The following is a 10734-nucleotide window of genomic DNA, read 5'->3' as shown; positions in this document are numbered from 1 at the left end:
AGGCATCTTTCGTAAGGGCACTAATCTTATTTATGAGGGCCCTATCCTCGAGACCCAGGGATTTCCCCAGAGATACTGGCTCTTGATACAACTGTCTTGGTGATCAGGATTTTAATGTATAAATCACAGGGAGGGACATAAGCAACGAATACATTTCAAAGGAGATTAATGTTGATATGTTACTTCTCAGTAACTTACAAAGTATTTTTATATTTTTCCAATTTTACCTGTCATGCCAGAAATACCCCTCCCCACACCTGGGAAACCAATATGAAATCCACATTGCATTTAGTTCTGTGTCTCTCGCCTGATGATCTTAACCTTATTATTTGATGAAGGTGGTTTCTGCTAGCTTCTCAGTTGTAAAGATATTTTTTTAATCGTTTTCCCCCTTTGAGACTATATTCCATTCCTCGCAATATGTTTGAATTAATTAATTTATTTATGTCATTGCATTTATGGGTCCCTATTTTAGACAGTGTGTTATACCCTGTTACTATCTTTATTTCCATGTTCAAATTGTCCCAGATTTAGCCAATGGGAGCTCCTTCCAGCTTGTTTCTATGCTCCTTTGATAGAATAGATATAATTCTTTGAACACTTTAAGATATTTTAGGCTTATCTTATAATTTCCCTGTCTTAGATCCGGAACCAACCATTTCTTTGAAGAAGGCTGGTTTCTGCTAGGAGAGAGAAAAGGAAGAGATTGAAAAACAAAGATTTAGGCATTGTCTGTGCTCATGGCCATGGCAGTGCTGTGACTTCTAGCCCCTCTTAAGTGACAAAGCTAGGAAATACCCCTGAGTTTCCATTCTCTCTCTCTCTCTCTCTCTCTCTCTCTCTCTCTCTCTCTCTCTCTCTCTCTCTCTCTGTGTGTGTGTGTGTGTGTGTGTGTGTGTGTGNCTCTCTCTCTCTCTCTCTCTCTCTCTCTCTCTCTCTCTCTCTCTCTCTCTCTCTGTGTGTGTGTGTGTGTGTGTGTGTGTGTGTGTGTGTGTGTACCTCTCTATATCAATATGGATACATTGGAAACTTTATGTTCCCACTAGCACCTTTTTTCCCCCCAAGACAGGGTTTCACTGTGTAGCCTTGGTTATCCTGGAACTCGCTCTGGAGACCAGGCTGGCCTCAAACTCACAGAGCTCCGCCTCTCTCTGCCCCCCCCCCCCAGTCCTGGGATTAGAGGCATGCATCACCACTCAACACCTCAGATCCTAACCAGCACCTGAGCATTAACTCCTGTCTCTTCTGTACTATGACTTCTTTCTCTAGCAATGAGAAGATGGCCCCATTTTCCTAGGTATGCTTGCCCAGTACATCAATTCCTTCTATGTTCCCTGTCATGTATTATCCCCAATTGTCTTCTTCCCCAACCTTCCCACTTGGGTTCTAATGGTATAGATTCTTTGAAAGTGATAAAGCCTTTCTCACCTTTTGGTAGGTTTAGACTCTGAGGAGCTAGGGTGCCAACTGAATCCAATGGCTTCTGAGTTTGTTGTCTCAGGCCCCAAAAATTCTTTTGGGAAACTTGGACAAAAAGAAGAGTGAATGTAGACTTATTAAAGAAATATAAGATTGGACTTGCAGGAGTGGGAGGGGCCGTGTGGAAGGAATATTGATATGGTGCTTTGTCTAGTAGTCTTTGATAGGTCTTATGATGGGAAATGATTGGAGACTGAGTAATGGCTGTTAGGACTGGTCATCTTTAATACATTGAGACTGAGCCAATAAGGAGTCCACATGCTCTCTGCATGCATGCTCTGTAGACCCAACAGAGTTATTCATCAATTTAAGGGAGCAGTCATGTGCTATGTGGCTAGTCCATGATCCACCACGATCAACCATGACCCCTGCCCTTAGACAGCCTAAAGGAAGCAGTCTTCTGTGTCACTGACACCCACCCCTGTGCTTGGTCATGCACAGCAGGGAAGCTCTCCTGTGTTCTCAAGGAGTTGGGTGATTTATGCCATAGAGGGCCACCTCATGTGCACATACTGATATCCATTCCTGGGCCCTGAAATCCTGTACTGCACCCTGTCCAAAGGATGCCTTCTGTACCTAATGCAGACTCCTTCCTACACCAAGGCTAACAGTACGCCTGGCTATGAAGATGCTGCCCTTACCTACACTCAGGCTCAGACACCATGCATATCCATTCCGACATTAACTATTATAACAATAGGGAAACTTTGTAAGCTTTCCTCACAATAATTAGGACCAAGAAAAGAATGTTGCTATTTTTATTTCTAATGAACATTACACTGAGATCAGAACTAAAAAATAACAGACATTAAGATGGAATACAGAAAATAAAATGTGTTCATTATTCAGAGACTACATGATTTTGCTTAAAGAAAGTTAAAAAAAATGGAGAAAATCAATAAACAAGTACAGAAAGATCGCTAGATACAAGGCCAATATTTTTTAAACTGTGTTTATATATACTATGGTAAAATACTTTAATATTTAAATCATATCACTTTTATATAGCATCAAAACATGCAATACTAGCCAGAGTGAATGTTGTGTATCTTTAATCTCAGCTACTTGGGAAATTGAAGTGGGTGATGGGAGGGTTGAAAGTTCAAGGCCAACTGGAGTGACTTTGTGAGATTCTTTTTCCAAGATACACACACACACACACACACACACACAGGAGAGGAGTAGTAGAGGAGATGCACTTTAGTGGTAGAGTGCTTACCTAGCAAGTGTGAGGTTCTAAGTCAATATTTAGTTGAAGAACCATATCTTTTTTGTTTGTTTGGGTTTTGTTTTTTGTTTGTTTGTTTTTTATTTTTCCAAGACAGGGTTTCTCTGTGTAGCCCTGGTTTTCCTGGAACTCACTCCGTTGATCAGGCTGGCCTCAAACTCAGAAATCCGCCAGTCTCTGCTTCCCAAGTGCTGGGATTAAAGGCATGCGCCACCACTGCCCAGCTAAGTCAATTCTCATTTATATTCTCTCTCTCTCTCTCTTATTTTATTTCTTTTCATTAGATATTTTCTTTATTTATATTTCAAATGTTATCTCCTTTCCTAGTTTTCCCCTCCAAAAATCCCCTCTCCCCCAAGTCAATTCTCTTATCCTCACAAAAGACAGACCTAGAAATAAACCTAGCAAAATACACAGAAATGCTGTCAAAAAATAATCAAAGAAGCCTAAATAAATGCTAATAGACAATAAGACTCCAGTGTTAATTTCTACCAAATTTATCAGTAAGTTAAATGCAATGCCAAATAAAATCTCAGGGGTTCTTTCAAGGAAAATAGGCTGATTCTAAAATTTCCTGGAAATCAGAACCAAATTTCAAAGATGATATTGAAGACTAGGAGGCTGGATATAGTAATGCATGCTTGCAAGCTCAGGCCAACTACATAGCAAGACCCACCAAAAATGGAAGGAAGGGAGGAAGGAAGGGAGGGAGGAAGCAAGGTGGAGGAAGGGAAAGAGAGATGGAGGGAAGATGAGAAAAGAAAGAGGAAGAGGGAGAGAGGAATGGTCCATCTACTTATAAATCAATAATAAAACATTATATTAGTGCAATTGATATTAGTGCAATAGAGTGGAGGGTCCAGAAAAAGATTTCCAGATTTGTGGATATTTGTTTTATTGCCTGGTATGTGACAAACACCTGTAGCACTTGGGAGACTGAGGCAGAGGGGTTGTAAGTTCAAAGTCGTACAGTGAGAACTGTCTCAGATAAAACAAAGAGCCAGGGAGAAGGCTCAGCTGGGAAAGGCACTTGCCACCAAGCCTGATCACCTGAGTTTTGTCACCAGAACCCACATGGCAGAAGGAGAGAACTGACTTGTGAGGTGACCTCTAACCTACAGGTGCACATGTCATACCTAGCATCTCCCCCAGGTAAATAAATACATGTAACAATAAATTTTAAAATATGCTATTCCAGCACTCTGAGAATTATTGTTTAGTTTGTTTTGTGATGGGTGCTGCTGAAGTAATTACAAATTTAATTTCTACTGCATACCACAGGCAAAACCTACTATGCATGGATCATAGAATAAACCTTCCTGCCCTCCAAGACCCAGGGCCTCATACTTCCTAAGCACGTGTTCACACTGAGATGCACCCTCACCTTGAGTGAAACGTCTGTAAAATAACACAGGGAGATATTCTCAGGACCTGGAGGAGACAAAGACCTTCCTAAACGCTATAAAATCATTAAGGGTATGTGATTGGTAAATTAGACTACACAGCTTTCATTTGTCACAAGTCACAACTGAGGGCTGGAGATACAGTTGAATAGAGGAGAGCCTGCCTAACCTGTGGGGCCCCAGGTTCAATCCTCGGGATTCCTGAAATGAGTCCTGCTAGAATTATCAAAAGAATACACAGGGGCTAGAAAGATGGTCCAGTCAGGAAAATACTTGCCACACGAGCACGAACCTGAGTTCAGATCCTGACACCTAAGTAGAGATCAGGGTGTGGTGGGGTATCTGTAATCCTAGCACTGGGGAGGTGGCAACAGGAGGATTCCTGGAACTTGATCTTCAGCTAGACTGGCCAGTCAGTGAGCTCCGGGTTCAATGAGAGAGACGCAGAAATTAAGGCAGTGGGCCAGAGAGAAGGCATAGTGATTTAGAGCGCTTGTTGTTCTTACAGAGCGCTCAGGTTCAATTCCTAGCACTGGAATGGTGGCTCACCACACCCATAACTCCTGTTGCAGGGGATCTGGTTTCCCCTTCTGAATAGAAATGCACATGGTGCACACACATGCAGGCAAAACATTTATATGCATAAAATAAGATAAATTTCAAAATAAGGCAGAAAACAATAAAATCAGATGCCCAGCATCACCCTTGGCAGCATGTGCACATGAAGCTGACCGCGTGTAAGTGAGCACATGTATGTGCATCGACCACACATGCAAGCGCACACGCATGCACAGACACACACATGCACAGACGCACACGTGCACAGACACGCACGTGCACAGACACGCACGTGCACAGACGCACACGTGCACAGATGCACACGTGCACAGACACACATGTGCACAGGTACAAACGAATAAGTAAATCAGGAAGGCTGAGCACAGTGGCACACACCTTTACTCCCAGCACTCAAGTTCCAGGACAGACTGTTCTACATAGTGTGTTCCAGGACAGCCAGGGCTACAAAGTGAGCATTAGGAAAAAACAACCCAACTTTTATAACGGGATAAAAGACTTAACTGAATTCAACATTTTACAAATGGAGATATCTAAATGGCCGTTAAACTTCTGAAAAGGTACTAAATTTTACTAAACATTAAGAAAAAAAAGATCTAAATTTAAACCGTGATGAGATACCACTGTTATCTATTAAAATGGGTAGGATAAAAAAAAAAAAAGTTACAGGACAATGCCAGGGAGAGTGTGAGCAGTAGCACGCCTCCGCACTGCTGGCCAGTGTGAGCTGATGCTCTGGACACTCGCTGTCCACAGTTCACTAGAGCCACTCACGTGCACATCCTGTGACCCAGCACTTTCCTCCCCAAGTGCACCCACAGAAGTGCATGCATAGTCACTACAAGACACATGTCAGGATGCACTTAGGCAGGATGCTCTAAGCAGCTCCCCAGGAGAAATTACTCTGATGCCAATTAGCTTAGTTGTCTCCATAGGACAAAACTCAGTTCCAAAGCCAGCGGCTTTAGATGATAGCCCTTTTAAACTGTACTTCCTTTTGTTTTGTGTGTATGAGTGTACATACATGCATGTAGACATGCGTGCCACATGCATGCCTAGTATTCACGGACTAGGAGCCTAGTTCCTGGATTTTCTAGGCTCCTGCCCACCCCCAAGGCCTTTGCACGAATGGTTTCTTATGCCTGTAATGCTATTTTTCTGTCTTACCTAGTTAACTCCCGATTACCCTTTGTACTGGCTGGTTTTGTGTGTCAACTTGACACAGGCTGGAGTTATCACAGAGAAAGGAGCTTCAGTTGGGGAAGTGCCTCCATGAGATCCAACTGTAAGGCATTTTCTCAATTAGTGATCAAGGGGGAAAGGCCCCTTGTGGGTGGTGCCATCTCTGGGCTGGTAGTCTTGGCTCTATAAGAGAGCAGGCTGAGCAAGCCAGGGGAGGCAAGCCAGTAAAGAACATCCCTCCATGGCCTCTGCATCAGCTCCTGCTTCCTGACCTGCTTGAATTCCAGTCCTGACTTCCTTTGGTGATGAACAGCAATGTGGAAGTGTAAGCCCAATAAACCCTTTCCTCCCCAACTTGCTTCTTGGTCATGATGTTTTGTCCAGGAATAGAAACCCTAAGACACCCTTCATATGGGTCTCTCCTCAGACAGGCCTTCTCTTTTCCCCACTCTAAACAGATAGTTTTCTTAACGGTCCTTATCTGCCGCACACCTCCCCTCTATAGTACTGTGCTGGTTTGATTGAGATGCCCCCCACAAGTCCCTGTATCTAAACACTTCATCTCCAGCTCAGTGCTGCTTAGGAAGGGTTAGGACAAGTGGCCTTGTGGGAGGAGGTGTATCACTGGGGGACGATTTCAAAGGCTTCCTGCCACCCCCAATATACTCTCTCTGCCTCCTGCTTGTAGATCAGGATGTGAGCTCTCAGCTGCAGGCCCCAGCTGCCTGCTGCTATGCCTTTGCTACACTGAGATAAACTCTATCCTTCTGAAATCAAAAGGCCAATAAACTTTCTTGTGTACGTTGTCTTAATCATGGCGCTTAGTCACAACAGTAGAAAGGCAGCTAAGTCGCTCAGCTTGGTTGTAAGTGTATACGTACTTAGCACTCACTGAACTAATCTCCATCCCCTGTAGACTGTGAATCAGTAAGCCTCTGTTCTCTATTATACCCCCCACACCTAGAAGAGTGCAGGTGCCAAGAATTTGCTTTTCTTTGAACTAATGGAAGTGAGTTTGAACACTGTCTGGAGGCACTGACAGGGTCATTTCAGCCATGAGGATGAGGTATGTGGTCATGAGGATAAGGTATGTGGTGGATTGAATGAGAATGGTCCCCAGAGACTCAAGTATTTAAATGTTTGGTCCCCAGTGGGTGGAGCTGAATGGAAAGGATTGGGAGGTGTGGCCCTGTTGCGGGACGTGTGTGATGAGCTTTGCAGTTTCAAGAGCCCATGCTCTTCCCAGTGTTCTGTCTCACGCTTGTGGAGCCGGATGCAATCTCTCAGCTACTGCTCCAGCACCATGGCTGCCTAACTGCTGCCATGCTCCCCACCAAGATGATCACAAACCAACCCTCTGGAACTGTGAGCCCCAAATTAAATGTTTTCTTTTATAATTTGCTTTGGTCATGGTGTTTTGCCACAGCAATTAAAGAGTAACTAAGACAAGTTGTGAGGCTGAGTGGCGTGATGCAAAGTTCTCAGCTTGGCAGTCATAGTCAGTCTGCATTATCTGGGTCCTCTTGTGTGTGTAGAGTTGGCTGCGTGTATTCCATAGTACAAAGCTTGATTCTAGCAAAGGTAGCATTGCTCTCTCTTTTTTTTTTTAAAGATTTATTTATTTATTATATGTAAGTACACTGTAGCTGTCTTCAGACACTCCAGAAGAGGGAGTCAGATCTCGTTACGGATGGTTGTGAGCCACCAGTTGGGTGCTCTTACCCACTGAGCCATCTCACCAGCCCAGCATTGCTCTCTTGTTCTCTGACCACAAAAGATCTGTCAAGCTCTTAGCTTGCTCTCTGATGAACTTGCATTGAAGGTGGAGGCGGAGGAGGAGGAGTGGGGGGGGGGGAGCCAGACAGGTTGAATCTTGCCAACTTGTATCACTGCAGATACCTTCACATCTGCATCTTATGACTGGCTGGATGCTCTGCAGCTGGGGTGTGTCCGCATGGGGCAGACAGAAGTTCTATAGAAGTCAAGGGTTTCAAGACCTTTCAAGACCCAATTCAGAGGTCTCCTCAGACCTTAGACCTATAATTAATCAATGGAATTCTTGTCACATATCATAAGGAGTCTTGGAACTCAAGCAGCCCAGGTTCTAAAATTTCAACTCTGCTCAGGACCAAGTTCTTTCTATCCTCCATTCTCTCTCCTTCCTTTCTCCCCTCCTTCCTTCTTTAATCCGTTGTGTTCACATGTATGTATTTGGGGCAGTGCGGCACAGACAGAAGTCAGAGAACGAGTTTTGAAGAGTTTGTTCCTTCCTCCCACCTTGTTTTTGAGGCAGATTCTCATTATTTCTGCTACTGTGCCACATACACAAGCTTTGGATCAACTCTCCTGTCTCTGCCTCCTATCTCCCCATAGGAGCTCATTTAAAACAGTCTCCATCTCTTGTTTTCTTCTTTAATAATTTATTTTGGAAAAACAAAACAAAACAAAACAGAGTATCCAGGCAAGGCTGCCTTCAGACTCTCTGTAATTCAGGATAACTTTGAATTTCCTACCCTATTGTTTCCAGAATACTGGTATTGGAGGCATGTGCCACCATGCCCAGTTTGTTTGGTCTTGGGGCTGAAGCCCAGGGTTCTGGACATGCTAAGCAAGCACTCTTGCCTCTGAGCTCCATCCCTGCCCCTGGAAACCAGTCCCAACACAGAACTATGTTAGTCCTTGGGGTTTTTTCTATGCTGAATAATATTCCATTTAAGAGAGAGAGTGCAATGTAAAACTGGTTCTCTCATGCCGAACATTTGCTGTCCAGTATTCCCTAGGATGAACAAGGATGTGATGGGTATTTGCACATAAGGCTTTCCATAAGTGCATGAGGCTAGAGATAAATTTCTGGAAGTAAAATTGCTGGGTTTTAATTATGTGCAATATGTTTTCTATAGAGGTTGTATCAATTTACAGCCCCATTCCTCAAGTGTGCTTCACACATCTTTGATACCTTAAACAGAACATAGAAACGGCGGTGGGTGTTTCCAGGGTTTCTGCATCAGGAAGCAAAGATGAAGGTCTGGGAGAGGGCTCAGTGGTTAAAAGCAGACAACATTGTTACAAATGATTCATGTCAGGCAGCTGTCAACTGCCTGCAACTCCAGCTCCAAGGGATTTGATGGTCCCTAATGGCATGACACTCAAATGCACAAATCTCCACACAGACAGACAGACAGATGCATGTGAGTGTGTGCACAAACATACATACACACATACATACACACAAATACACACACACACACACAAATACACACACACACAATTTACATAAAACCTAAAATAAACAAAAGGTGTGTGTGTGTGTGTGTGTGTGTGTGTGTGTGTTGAGACAGAGTCTCACTGTGTAGTCTTGATGTCCTAGAACTCACTATGTAGAGATAAGGCTGGCTCTGAACTCACAGAGATGCTCCTGCCTCTGCCTCCCAAGTGCTGGGATTGAAGACATGCACCGCCATGTCCAGCAGTTTTATTAATCTTTAAAAAGAAAAAAAAATAAGGCAAACAAATCAGTAGTCTATTAACCCAGTCGTGAGAACTCGTTCCAACATGGGCCTCCAATCCTGAATTCCGGCAGACCCCCACCAACCCTTATCATTGTCAGAGGCTGCTAGGTTATCCATGTCCCCAACTTCAGAACTTACATTATTTCTGCAGCTAGGTTGTCCTGTCCACAAACTCTCCACTCTGTGTGTCTTTTCTCCCCATCTCCCTCTGGCAATCTCGTAGTCCTCCCTCAGACCCGAATGAAGTGCCCTCTTCCCCATTTAACAGTATCATGACACTCCCAGGAGAATTCTCAACTCAATCATAGCACCACCCTCTAGGAACGTAATCACCCACTGGGATGGTTAACCTTAATTGCTAGCTTGATGGGCTATGGGATTAACTAAGAGACACACCTCTGGGCCAGCCTGTGAAGATGTTTCCAAAACTAATTAGCAGTGTGGGGAAAGACCCTCATGGTGGGTGGGACTTTCCAAGGAACGATCCTTGGATATGAGCTCAGACAAAAAAAAGCGGCATCACCTGCAGACCTTTGCTTCTTGCTAACACGTTCTGCCACCATACTCCACTGAAATCATGCCCAGCTTCTTTGACCTTCTAATGAAGCACAGCAACTCTCGGGAGTCTTCCAGGCCTTCTGCACCTCACTGGGACTGCTGTGTCTTCTGACTCAGTGATTAGGCAGATACCCGTTCCCAGGCTACCCTTGAGCTACTCAGTCCGGATCATGAAAGCTACTCTAAGTACACCCAGCTTTATAATGCATATACGTTCTGTCTGTTCTATTCCTCTAGAGAACCCTGCCTCACCCACCCGCATGCTTGCCTCCCACAGTGTGCTTGAGGATAGACGCCTCTTCTTCCTCTTTGGGCAGCGCCCTGCACACTGTGCCTGCACGTCACCTTCACAGGAAGTTTGCTGCAGAGTGTGGGGAGAGCACAGTTGTGTGTGGCCTGCCGGTAGTCAGTCCCCTTTCCCTTCCAAGTGGGCCAGAAATAGGACACTTTCAGAGGTTGATACCTGTCTGAATCTGTGGATTTCTTCTCCCAGAATCTTCTCTGGTAAAAGCAGTATCTTCAGTGCCTATCATGGTATCCGAGGGACAGCAGGTGTTCCGTAAACATTCTCTGAAAAAAGAGGGGCAGATCTCTGATCAAAAGATCCTCTACAACACAGATGGGATTTATTCCTGTGTGCTAGCCCCAAGCTTTGGATTCTCAAGGGACAATTCTATGTATTTTATTTCCTTGTATATGGAGGTGAAGAAGTAACAAAATTCTAGGCCTTTAGGTCGAGGCTTGGGAATGTAACCTTTGTGACTCATTGCTCCAAGGTATGCTAATCATACCTTGATAG

The sequence above is a fragment of the Mus caroli genome, chromosome 1 (genome assembly GCF_900094665.2).
Source record: "Mus caroli chromosome 1, CAROLI_EIJ_v1.1, whole genome shotgun sequence".
NCBI classification, from domain to species: domain Eukaryota; kingdom Metazoa; phylum Chordata; class Mammalia; order Rodentia; family Muridae; genus Mus; species Mus caroli.
The sequence above is the reverse complement of the archived record's forward strand: the minus strand, read 5'-3'. Positions refer to the sequence as shown.